This window comes from Ovis aries, chromosome 5, assembly GCF_016772045.2.
Source record: "Ovis aries strain OAR_USU_Benz2616 breed Rambouillet chromosome 5, ARS-UI_Ramb_v3.0, whole genome shotgun sequence".
NCBI lineage: Eukaryota > Metazoa > Chordata > Mammalia > Artiodactyla > Bovidae > Ovis > Ovis aries.
The window spans coordinates 1,743,741-1,755,437 of record NC_056058.1 but is presented as its reverse complement, the minus strand read 5'-3'; positions in this window follow the sequence as shown (position 1 = coordinate 1,755,437).

The following is an 11,697-nucleotide window of genomic DNA, read 5'->3' as shown; positions in this document are numbered from 1 at the left end:
GGCCATGAGCGATAGAAAGAACAATCTATGTAAAGCTCACTGCACAGGACATAGTCCCTAACAAGTAGTAAAGCATTTTAAATCTTCACATCACCCCCACTGTCACTTAGAGTTTTCTTCCTTCCAGAGTTGAGACAACATGCAAACACTTTGCCGTATCACTTGTCAATTTAAATTTGAAATCGTGAGGAATTTATCATAATGTCTGGGATATGATTGGGTCAAGATTTCCTTTCTCCCTAGATTAGAATCCAATTTTCCCACCTACATTGATTTAATGGTTCCTCCATACAGGGACAGATGACTTGTAAATTTATTTTAAAACCTGGAAATTGCTTGCCTATTCATTTCCTTGTTTATTACTATTTGAACTTCAGCTTCAGATATTTATGCTAAAACCATACTCCTCAGATCACAGCTTTGTTAGCACAGATGCAGGCCAGCCCCTGATTAATTTTACCCCACTTAATTTTTCCCTTCTTTCCATCTACTCTTCTTACCGCCTTCCTCCACAGGCACATGGTCTGTCTGATTCAGTCTTAAAGATGCAGGCTTCCCCAGGTAGTACGCATGGAACCCTCCCCATGCTGCCTTACATAAACAACTTTGAGCTACAAACTCCACTCCAACCCTACTTTCTTCTCTTAACACAGTTTTGGAGCTCTGTTTATGGAACTGTATGAATAACTGGTCCAGAGTTCCTTCATGTTGCTTCGTACACAATAGTTTGCACTCAGCACATCGAACTTGTCAGGTACCTGTGGCTGGGAACCTGGAGCTGTCTCCAGCATTCTGCTATCAGAAACGATACCATAATAAACATGGCCACGTGTGTGCCTTCAGGCGCCCCTGTGGAAGCGTCTCTAGGACTCCTGGGTCAGAGGACATGCTCACGAAACTCTGAAATTGTCGCCAGCAGCACAACCCCAATCAACCATTCCCGAAAATCCCAGCACACATCCCACTGAAGCTTGGTATCATCCACCTTTCCAATGTCGCCACTCTGCTGGGTATCCAGTGGTGTCTCACTGTTGCTTTCACTCGTGTTTCTTTGACGCCTGGTGTGTTCAAATCTCTTCACACACTTGTTGGCCATTTGGGCATCATCTCCTTATAAGAACTGTCATTTCCTCCGCTCTCCCATTTTTCCATTGTGCTGCGTGTCTTTCTCTTAGTAACTGGCAGAAGACCTTTCTATATTCTAGCAGGTAATCCCTTAGCAGTTGTGAGCATCACAAATGTTGCCTCCCAGTCTGCGCTCTCTTGACTTAGGCTGTGGAGTTCTTCACTGAAGAGATATACTTAACTTTGATTTCGCCAAAAACATCAATTTGTCACCTCTGATTTGCATTGTGGTGAGTTTTGTTTTAAAAAATTCTCCCCACCACTCTAGATCTCAGAAGATGTTATCCTACATAATCCTCTGCCGGCCTTAAAGTTTACTTTCCATCTGCCAGCCTTTAATCTATCCAGAGACCCCCGTAGGATATTGAGGTGAAGTAGAGTCCAGTTTTAAAGCCCATTTTCCCAGCCTCATCCACTAAATAGCCTGTCCTTCCCCCTTTCTTTGTGATGCCGACTGTACCATATTCCAAATTCCCGTGTACACCAGGTCTGTTTCAATTTCTCTGTTTCATGCTATTGACATCCCAGTCTATCCCATGACCAGGACCATAACCTCCAGGACATGCCGTGACAGAGAAGTTTTGAAAGATCAAGTTACCTCTTCTTTTGTTTTTTTGTTTTGACAAACATTCTGATTTATTACTTGTCTACAACAGTTGAGACCTATTAGACTTAGTTGTCAAATTCTTGATTCAAGATACCATGAATATCTGGGTTAACATGTCTCAATCTTCACCTGGTTCAGCAAGTGCGGCAGAGGGCCAGGGACCTTGAGGAAAGTGCTGTTACCCTGCAAGCCTTCTCTCTCTCCTCAACAGTCCTTGCTCTGCCCAAGCAGGGTTTTTCCCAGCCAGGAATTCTCCAGAAGTTCCTCCCCTTGCCTGACTTTTCCTGGCTTCACTGGGTGGTAGGCAGGTGTGTTCTTTTCATATGCAAAGAGTTCTGTGTTCTTCCATTTGGCCTTTCATGTTGTCCTTGAAGAAGTCTAATTGGCAAACTAGATTGGTTGTTTATTTAATAATTGGAAACACCCTGTTTGCCTAATTTCTTTTTTCTAAAACAAGAAATGAAAAACTTTTTCATACCTGCTCAGATTCCTTTCTCATTCACATCCTCTTTTTGCTTTTATATTTCCTTGTCTTTCAAAAATAAAGAAGCTGGAAAGAGTCACGTAATATGTGGAGACAAAAAGTGGGAAAGGATTAAATGTGAAAGAAAAGAAGGGATGAAAATGGTAAGGTTGCTAAATTTACTTCCTTGGAATGTAGACTGATGGCAGATGGACACTGGGTCAAAGCTGGGGGGAGGGCGTCCCACCGCATCTCCCAGCCTCCAAGGCGTCTGTCATTTCTTTCCCTCCAGGGCACCTAGTTTGGGGCTCATGGCCCTCCTCCACCTTGTGGTGATCATAATGGGACTGAATTTGATACTTGATTGTGGAGGACAGGGAAGCCTGGCACGCAACAGTCCATGGGGTCGCAAAAAGTTAGACACCACTTAATGACTAAACAACAGCAATTTATAAACAATTTTGATAAACTGGAGTACATGCTAAGGTGCAGAGCTAGCATGATGTAGGGTCTGGAAACCTTATCACATGAGAAATCGTGGAAAGACCTACATGATCTTGGCTTGGAGTGACTTACCTCTTCTTTTTCCTTGATTCTTCCATATACATTTGGCAATGAGTTTGTTGATTTCCTCAATAATTCCAGCTGAAATTTTGATCTGGATTGCACATAATGCCTATATGAATCTGAGAGACTTGAGAGCTTTTTAACAGTAAGAAATCTCACCTATACACACAGTAATCTCTCCTTTTGTGTCATATACTAGAAGTTTCCATTTTTTTTTTACAGGAAAGTCCTCTATATTCTTTGTTAGGTCGACTTCAGGATGCTTTTTTTTGCCGTTGAAAATGGTGACTTTGTAAAATTTTTTGATCATTTTTCAGTAAGAATTTGTTCCTATAAAGCATTTTGTGGCATTTTTGAATAGCAATATTTTTCCAATACATTTGCTGCGTATACATTTCCTCAATTCTTTTTCAGTAGAGATAATTTGTTTGGTTGATAATGTCTCATTGTTGGACAGGACCAGTTGAGGGTTTGGCTAGTAGCTAGCTGTTTTGGGATTGTTTGAAGAGAACCCTATAAATTTGTAGTCTGGGGGTAATTCTGCTGTTGCTTCAAAACCTGGAGTTTTAATAGACCTTTAGGTACTGACTCTCTAACAAAATTAGGTATAAACCAAGGAGCCTTCTATATTTTCCACTCCAAAATTGAATCAATAAAAACAGAACTCCATGCTTTAGAAAAAATATTTACAGGCTTTCCCTTCAGTCAGTTTATTAGTTTATTATAAAGGACACAACTCAGGAACAATTGAATGGAATAGATACTTTAGGGGATGTGTAGGGAGAGAGTTTCATGCTTTATCCAGATGTACCAGCTTCCCAGCATCTCAACATGGCCACTGGGACTTATTTTTTAGGTGGTTGTTGCTGATATTGCAGGAGGCTGTTGGTGTCTGTAAGCTGATTATGAAAATTTGTTTAAGTGACTTGTTGGTTCTATTATTTGGTCTGTTGATTGGATTGAGTTTAATATATATGTAATGTTATTCCCTCCTTGTAATGAGGATTTAATCTCTTTCCTTCCAATTCTGACAGGTATTATGTCATTTCCATTCCAGACAGTATTGTTGCCAAAACCCCAAATACGGTGTCAACAGTGGGGACAGTATGGTCCTTATCACCAGGCCTTGCTTCAGCACAAATGCTATCCCCAAGTATCTTGTCTGCTGTAGGCTTTTGAAATATAGTAATTGTTATGAAGGTAAAGAAGCTCCTATCTATTCCTAGTTTTATGATAGTTTTTAAAAAATCATATGTAAGTATTGGAGTGTTTTTCTGAACCTGATAAAATAATTAAGATCAGCACTTTATTTAAAAATATAATATTTAACTTCATTTATGCCAATGTCACCATCTATTAAAGAAATTAATGATCACTTTTTCAACTGCAGCTTTGAAGATAGTATTTAGAAGTGTTTACTAAGTGTGGAGTAGGAAATGGCAACCCACTCAAGTATTCTTGCCTGGAAAATTCCATGGATAGCAGAGTCTGGTGAGTTATAGTCCATGGAGTCTCAAAGATTCAGACACAACTGAGCAGGTATGCCTATCGACTATACCTAAGCCATTTTCCTCATAAAGTAAATATTTACTCCATGGTTTAAATTATATATATATATAATATAAAAGACAAATGTACATTTTCCTCATAAAGTAAATATTTACTCCATGGTTCTAATTTTATATATATATATATATATATATAATATAAAAGACAAATGTACACATTTTTCTCATGAATACCTAGAAAGATTTGGAGAAGCCAGGAAGACACTATAAGGTAACCAATCAGGTGGGGAGGATGAAAAACTAGCCTGGTCCACAAGCTCTATCCCAGCCCTGCTGGGGACACTTTGCAGAAGTGGGGACACCTCTGCACGTAAAGAACTGAAGTGAGACTTCAGGGACAAGAGCACATTTCCGACTGCGCGCAGGAGAGATGGCTGTAGAGTTGGGAGGTCCGCTTGCTGTGGCCAAGGAATGGGGGGAAGGGCTTTCAGAGTGACTGCTCCTCCTGGCCCCATAGGCAACCCAGAACTGGAGCACTGGTGTGTGCCGCAGCTGGGCAGGTTAGGGTCGGGCCCACCAGGGTGACCTGAAGAAAAGCATCAGTCCAGGGTGAATGGCTGGCTGGCCTGGAGCTCCTTCCCTCCCCTCCACAGCCCCGCAGTCACTGAGCCCCAGACAACTCCAACCCAACAGAAAAGTTCTCAGAAGAGTGTGTTCCCTAGGGCCCTACAGACGGTGCATGAGGGGAAGGACTCCTTAGTCAGGAGGCGGCTCAGAATAACCATCAAGCCCAGACCATGAAGGCCACACTGAGCTCTTTGCACTGGGGCCCAACCTCAACCCCCAAGAGGTGGCCCAAGGCACTGAAACTAGCCTCCTCCATACTGTGCCCAGCTTGAAAGATGTGTGATGCCCCCAGGGAAAACAGGCAATGGTGTCTTTCCCTGGATCTTCCCTGGTGGATCAGTCTAAAGAATGAGCCCACAGTGCAGGAGACCTGGGTTGGATCCCTGGGTCAGGAAGATCCCCTGGAGGAGGGCATGGCAACCCACTCCAGTATTCTTGCCTGGAGAATCCCCATGGACAGAAGAGTCTAACAGGCTGTAGTCCACGCGATCGCCAAGTGTCAGACACGACTGGGCAACTAAGTACACACATCTTTCTCTGAACCAATAAAGAATGTGAACCAGGTCTGTAAGCTTGTAGTCCATAGGCAAACCCACACGTGGCTTTCTTTCACTGGTTCCATGTTTTTAAGCTTCTGGAAATGGATTGCTTGACCAGAGAATGTGGTCTCCACCGGCCACAGAGCCCCCCACTCTATTTTGTTCAGTATCTAGCTTGATTCATTTATGTTGCATATCTGGCCCCTCTAGGCATTCCAGTGTGCAAACCCAACTTAAGTACAGTTCAAGGTTCTTCCTGCTTTTATGGATTCAACGATGGTTGTTCTGATTTCGTGCACAGGGTCCCCTCAGGAAATAAGCCACGTGATCTCCATTTAGGATAAAGGCTGTTCTTGCTTTGTCAGAACACAGTGGGATGGGATCTGAATCAGAAGGTGACCCTTCTGTGTGTAAAGCACAGTTCTTCTCCCTTTGAGTTTTCCTTCAGTAACTTGCTCCTGAAGGGTCCTTTCCCAGAGCCCTTGGGAAAATGAATACCTTCTGAGTAGACTCAGACAACCACATCAGAGCCAACCCCTCAGGAAGTCTGTCCATATAATTGCCTGGTGGTGGCCCTGCGGCTAACCCCAGCCCAGTGAATTCATGGGAGATGTGCTGGCTTGAATCAAACAGCCTCTGAGCTTTATTTATGGACAAAACAGATGACACCAGAATGTTCTCTTCCCCTGGATCTCATCGCCCCTTAAATTTCAGGAAGAGGGGTCACCAACTCAAGCGTGGATGACAGAAACAAGAGAGGTTTGACATGAGTGAGAAAAACCACACTGTCCACTCAGCATATCTTTCCATTTTTGTAAGAGGCATGGGTGGAGGCACTTGGATTCATAGACATGAAAAAACCAACAGCAAAAATGTGAAGATGAACAGCAACCGTCAGCCTGGATAAATACTGCCGTTTGTCAGTTCCAAGCAGACAGATATGATTCTCCAGAGCAATAAAATTTTCTGATTTTTTAACGTTGGTTCATTTAAAAACAACCACCACCACACTGTGTTGGTACCGTCCACCTTCAATCATGATGAAATAATTGCCATCACACTTGCCATTCTGCCTTAAACAGATTTTTTAAAATAAATTTATTTATTTTAATTGGAGGTTAATTACTTTACTTAAACAGATTTAATGGAACAAAATACATAAGGGAAATGCTGTGAAGTTTGTTGTAGCCAGCTCAGGATTGCAACTCTAAGAGAAGGAAGCACATCAGGTGAGCCCCAAGCACTGCCTGGCCTAGGACAATTTCCTAACCACAAAAAAGAAGGAGCCCGATCTCTTCTACCAGAGGGAGCACAAATGCTGAGTTGAAAAGGCAGAGGTTATTTAGAGCCATTGAAACACCTAGAATGTAAAGATTTGAGCAACATAGAGAAGGGAACTGGCTGAGAGCTTGGCTTCACATGTGCGGAGAAAGACCGAAAAACCCTGCAGAAAGCAGTTGACATGGCTGAAAGCAGAGCCGAGATGCTAAACGTCACACTAGCAGACACTGGCTTCCCTGGTGCTCAGAGGTGAAAGCATCCACCTGGAATGAGGGATACCAGGGTTTGATCTCTGGGTCGGGGATCCCCTGGAGAAGAAAACGGCACCCCATTCCAGTACTCTTGCCTGGAGAATCCCATGGATGGAGGAGCCAGGTAGGCTACAGTCCATGGGGTCACAAAGAGTCGGACACGACTGAGTGACTTCACTTTCTTTCAGCAGACACTGGAGCTCTGGTCCAACCAGATGAAAGAGACCTCATTAAGGCATTCATCTGAGACACAATATTTATTCCAACATCTCACAAGTAAGATTCGCGTCCTAAAGAAGTGGTTCCAAATTGGAAGGGTGAGGTGCTTTTTCTCCTCCCTCAAAGAACATCTGGCAAAGCCTAGAGATCTTTTTTTGACTGTCACGATGAGACATACTGGTGCTGTGTGTGCTTAGTTGCTCAGCCGCGTCCAACTTACTGCCACCCTTTGGACCATAGCCCACCAGGCTCCTCCGTCCATGGGATTTTTCAGGCAAGAGTACTGGAGTGCCTTGCCATTTCCTTCTCCAGGGGATGGAAAGTACTACTGCCATCTAGTGTGCAGAGCCAGGGATATTGCTAACCATCTCACAGTTCACAAGATAATCACACACGACGAAGAATTTTCCAGCCTAAAAATGCCAATAGTGTCAAGGTTGAGAAACCCCACCCTAGAATAAGCGCTACTCTGCTGCTGCTGCTGCTGCTGCTGCTAAGTCGCTTCAGTCATGTCCAACTCTGTGTGACCCCAGAGATGGCAGCCCACCAGGCTCCCCCGTCCCTGGGATTCTCCAGGCAAGAACACTGGAGTGGGTTGCCATTTCCTTCTCCAATGCATGAAAGTGAAAAGTGAAAGTGAAGTCGCTCAGTCGTGTCCAACTCCTAGCGACCCCGTGGACTGCAGCCTACCAGGCTCCTTCATCCATGGGATTTTTCCAGGCAAGAGTACTGGAGTGGGTTGCCATCGCCTTCTCCAAGTGCTACTCTAGATCTTTGCAAAAGCTAGTAGCTAGCCTCCCCAGTGATCCTCGCCTCCTATTATTCATACCTTTGTCTAGTTCCCACCCACCCATATGGAAAAGCTCAGATGAAGCAGGACAGAGGTCTCTGTCATAGCCAGAAATGAGAACAGATCTGCCAATAAGCACGTGAGTACTCTTGAAAGCATATTTTGCAACTATATTGGAGTCTTAGATGACTATAGCCCCAAATGATGGCTCACTGCAACCTCATAAAGAGTTCCTGAGCCAGAACCATGAAGCCAAGTCACTCCCAGATTCCTGATCTTCAGAAATGGTGTGATAATAAATGTTTTTAACTGCTAAGTTTTGGGGTAATTTATCACACAGTAATAGATGAACACAACAATCTTTGCCCTAGCAAAGCCTAAAACTAAGCCTTGTTAATTGTCTGCCAGAACAAAACTCAAAACTCTTATATATATTTTTAAAAAAAGCCAGATTCCTTAAAATGCATAATTTACAATGTTTGGGAATACAGTAAAAAAAAAAAATTACTAAGCATGCAAAGAAATGAAAAAAAATGACTCATAATGTTTTTTTAAAAGCAGTTACAAACAGATTCTGAGATGATCCAGATATTGGAATCAGCACACAAGGATTTTCTTTAAAGCTATTAGAATTATGCTAAAAACTTAAAGAAAAATATAGTCCTAATGAGTGACCATATGAGAAGTCCACAGAGAAACAGAAATTATGAAAGAGAAGCAGATGGAAATTCTATCACTGAAAAGAAAATATCAGAAATCAAAAATTTACTAGATTGGCTTAAAAGCAAATTTAAGATGGCAAGAGGAAAAAAAAGTGAACTAGAGACAGATTCATAACAATTTCCACTCTGAAGAAAAAATATTTTTTCCAGAGAGATGGTATGGGGAGGGAGATGGGAGAGGGGTTCAGAATTGGGAACACATGTACACCTGTGGCGGATTCATGTTGATGTATGGCAAAATCAATACAGTATTGTAAAGTAAAATAAAGTAAAAAATAAATAAATAAATAATAAAAATTTAAAAACATGAACAAAGTCCCAGTGACCTGTGGGACAATGTTAAATAGTCTAACTTAAGTCCAATTCAGCTCTCAGAGGAAAGCAAAGAGAGAACAAGAAAGAAATGTTCAAAAAAAAAAAAAACCAAACAGTGATTGAAATTTTCTTAAATGCATTGAAAAACATTAACTTGCCAAATCAAGAAACTAAGTGAACCCCCCAGCAGGCTAAATACAATGAGAAGCACAAGTAAGTACATTATAATCAAACTGCTGAAAACCAAAGATGAAGAAAAACCTTTGAAAGCAACAAGAGAAAAATGACTACATAAATACATGAGAGAAAAGACACAAAGACAATTATCTTCTCGTTGAAATGACGGAGACCAGAAGGTCACAGAATAACACTGAAATGAAGGAAGAAAAAATTGTATTCTAAGAATTTTTATCCAACAAAAATATTCTTTAAAGGAGAGCAAAATAAAGACATTTCAGATTTTTTTTAAGTTGAAAGAAATGGTTGCCAGCAGATATGCACTATAAGACCTACTGAAAAGAGTTCTTAGGCTAAAGATAAATGATACCAAATAGAAACAGATCTACAGGAAAAAATGACAAACACTGAAAATGTTACATGTAAATTTAAAACTATATTTCCCCTTCATTTACTTAAAAGACAAATGCCCATTAAAAGTGAAAATAGTAACATTATAAATTGAGATCTATACTATGGTTTTTCCAGTGGTCATGTATGGATGTGAGAGTTGGACTGTGAAGGAAACTGAGCACCAATGAATTGATGCGTTTGAACTGTGGTGTTGGAGAAGAGTCTTGAGAGTCCCTTGGACTGCAAGGAGATCCAACCAGTCCATTCTGAAGGAGATCAGCCCTGGGAGTTCTTTGGAAGGAATGATGCTGAAGCTGAAGCTCCAGTACTTTGGCCACCTCATGTGAAGAGTTGACTCATTGGAAAAGACTCTGATGCTGGGAGGGATTGAGGGCAGGAGGAGAAGGGGACGACAGAGGATGAGATGGCTGGATGGCATCATGGACTCGATGGATGTGAGTCTGAAGGAACTCCGGGAGTTGGTGATGGACAGGGAGGCCTGGCGTGCTGCGATTCATGGGGTCGCAAAGAGTCGGACATGACTGAGCGACTGAACTGAACTGAACTGATACTATACATAAATTAAAATTATGGCTACATCACAAAGGATGGAGAAGAAAATGAAGTTAGGCTGTGCATTGCTCTTCATCCTGTTCATGACGCCATTTGTCTTGCTGTTCACACTGTCCGCACTGTTTGCTGAACCCAGGGTAGGCAAGACGCGAGCTCAGAGGCTGGAAGAAGGCTTGAGGAGCTGTAGGGACTGGAGACACATTTATTCTCTTCTGGCTGGTGGAGCACAGCCATCGCATAACCTAACACAACGCAACCTCTCTCCCGGCTGACACAGCAGCCGTAACAGTATTCTCTCCTGGCTGACGCAGCACCCGTTCCACAGTTCTCTCCTCTGGTGGCTGACCCAACAGACACAGCCATGTAGCAACAACAACACCTCCGCCTTTTAAGTGGAGCTCACATATATATGAGACTTAAGGTGGCTCAGACGGTAAAGCGTCGGTCCACAATGCGGGAGACCTGGGTTCGATCCCTGGGTTGGGAAGATCCCCTAGAGAAGGAAATGGCAATCCGCTCCAGGACTATTGCCTGGAAAATCCCATGGACAGAGGAGCCTGGTAGGCTACAGCCCATGGGGTCGCAAGGAGTCGGACACGACTTAGCCACTTCACTTCACTTCAGAGCCCCCAACCCGTGACTAAGCAAGGATCTCGTGACGTGCATGCGCAGAGCTACAGATGATCTCAGCGGTTACATAGTCATTTATTTACAAAATGTGCGGTGAAAGAGCCTGAATACGCACGCTATCTTGGCTAATATGCTGTCTCCTCACATACTGCTATTAGTTCCTCATATTTGTTAAGTGTGAATAACAATGTGAGAAGTGAAACAATATTAATTATAATTAGACTGTGATGAATTAATAACATAATCCTTAAATAACTAACAAAAAGAAAAATAAAAATAGCTTTGATGCCAATAAAGAAGAGGAAAAAAAGAATACAAAGTATTCAATTAACCCAAAAGAAAGCACAAAAGAGGAAGAACACAAAGCAGATGGGACAAATAACCAAATAATTACATGTCATACTTACAGCTCACTATATAATTTAGTAAAACTGAGCTGAATACTGTAATTAAAAGGAAATGGTTATCAGAGTAGACTTTAATTATTTATTTTAATAAATTTATTGAATTTACTTATTAAAGTTATTTATTTTACTTTACAGTAAAAACGATGCCCAGACTTCCCTGGTAATCCAGTGGATAAGAATCTTCCTGCCAATGCAAGGTTCAATCCCCAGTCTGGGAAGATTTCACATGTTGCAGGGCAAGCAAGCCCATACGCCACAACTACTGAGCCCACACTCTAGAGCCTGCATGCCACAACTACTGAGCCCATGTGCTTCAACTACTGAAGCCTGAGCACCTAGCGCCTGTGCTGGGTAACAAGAGAAGCCCGCACACCACAACTAGAGAGAGGCCTCACTGGGCAGTGAAGACCCAGTGCAGCCAAAAATAAGTAAATAAGTACAAATTTTAATAAATAAAAAATAAAAACAATGCCAAACTACATAAATGTGAAATATAAAGCACA